Below are 1,792 nucleotides of genomic sequence, written 5' to 3'. Positions count from 1 at the left end.
GTGAAAATGGTGCAAATTTGCACGTTTACTTTCGTATGTTATTGACTTTTAAAAGTTTGTTTCATTCAACCTCAAGGTAAAGTTCTCTAAATCCTTTCTTCTCTCTGGCCTTATTCCCTGTTCTCTTCAGTAACACTGATCTGAAAGAAATATTGATTCCACCTGTAGACCTTGGTTGGCACAGACTGCTTCATATTCCTGCCTTTTCTTTCTTCCTCATTTTATTCCCAAATAGGAGTCAAGGAACTTTCCCCTCCAGCTTAACCCAGTCTTTCTAAATGGCTGAGCTTGCCCCAGTGAAGCACTCTTGAGGTGCGGAAAACCCTCTGACTCGTCTCCATCTAGAAAATGTCTTCCCTCTGCAGCAGAGAGAAGTCTGGAGAGTCTGCCTGGAGTCCTAGAAAGGACCAGAAGTGCTGGAGGTTTCTGTTAACTCTGCCATTCTCTAACCACCAGAACCCAGATGCCCAGCCCCTCTGCAGACACCCAGGAAAGGCATCGTCATTTTTTATGGCCACTAGCCTTAAGTGGCCTGGAACAGGCTCCTCATGCCAACCCTGTGATCTTCACGACTGTTCCTGCTGTCCCTGAATTCTGCGAACTAGCTCCTTAACTCATATACTTGGTGTCTGATTAACCCCTTGTTCATCACAAGACCAAATGCATTTCTCATTGTTAAGAAAGCAAATGGTAGGGGCCGGAGTGATAGTACTTGCACATGGCAGACCTGAGTTCAATCCCCAGCATCCCATATGGTACCCCAAACACCTCCAGGAGTAATTTCTGAGTGCAGAGCCAGGAATAACCTCTGAGCATAGCTGGGTGTGACCCATAAAGCGAAAGAAAGAAAGAAAGAAAGAAAGAAAGAAAGAAAGAAAGAAAGAAAGAAAGAAAGAGAGAGAGAATGGTTTGCTTCTAGTTATGTTAAAGGGTGTCAAAATAAGAGTTTTGCTTACCTATCCATTTTTTTAACATCTCTAATTTTTCCTGGGTCTTCCTTAACGTATACCATTTTACCTCTGATGTTCTCATTTAAGCTTATTAAAGAGAATTAGTCGCAGGAATAAAATTTATAGATGCCTTGGCATATTCTCCTACTATTCCAGCTTATTCTAAGTAGCTAATTCTTCCCTTGCCTACACGATGAGACTCTAGACAAGTCTCATGGTTTGATGGTCTGCCATCACTAATTTTTTTTTAAATATGGAACGCTTCACGAATTTGCGTGTCATCCTTGCGCAGGGGCCATGCTAATCTTCTCTGTATCGTTCCAAGATCACTAATTTTTTTCAAATGTTACCAACTACTTCTCGTCATGAAACCAGTAATGAGTTCAATCATTAAACTATCCTTAGTCTGATGTGATTGTCACAAGACTTGAACCCCTTTCAAATTAAATTGCTCTCCTGCCCTTAAAAGGGAATGTGGTCCACCCCTGTCCTGTAAGTTTCTGTCCTCCTCAGTTCATTAGTCTCTGTGACACTGTTTGGGGATATGGTACAGGAAGAAGTGAAGGGCAAGAAGTTCTGACTAGACAGATCCAGCTAGATCCAGCTGGTACATCATGAAGACCAATTCAGCAGCCTGGCATCCCTCTGTAGGTTTTAATCAGATCAGAAATGTACCAGCATATCTCTGAGTCCTGGCCAAGGCACAAGCTGTCACTTTATAACCACAAGTCCCAGGAGCTTTGGGTGGCTGGTGCCCATTTATCAGAGCCACTTGTGATAGCACCAAGGTTACTTATGTCCCTAGTCTGGGGTGGAGATTCCCCGAAGTCTCAGCCATGGAG

The 1,792-nt window shown here is 43.2% G+C and overlaps 1 non-coding gene across 1 annotated transcript; it reads right to left on the bottom strand.

Moving 5' to 3' along the window:
• Window positions 1-1,197: 1,197 nt before the first annotated feature.
• Window positions 1,198-1,303, bottom strand: LOC130023861 (U6 spliceosomal RNA). Its single transcript, XR_008792523.1, has one exon. It is a non-coding gene; the product is annotated as a U6 spliceosomal RNA (small nuclear RNA).
• Between the last annotated feature and the right edge of the window lie 489 nt (window positions 1,304-1,792).

The sequence above is a fragment of the Sorex fumeus genome, unplaced genomic scaffold (assembly GCF_029834395.1).
Source record: "Sorex fumeus unplaced genomic scaffold, SorFum_2.1 ptg000024l, whole genome shotgun sequence".
NCBI classification, from domain to species: Eukaryota; Metazoa; Chordata; class Mammalia; order Eulipotyphla; family Soricidae; genus Sorex; species Sorex fumeus.
Note: the sequence above shows the minus strand (reverse complement) of the source record. Positions and strands in the feature narration are given on the sequence as shown.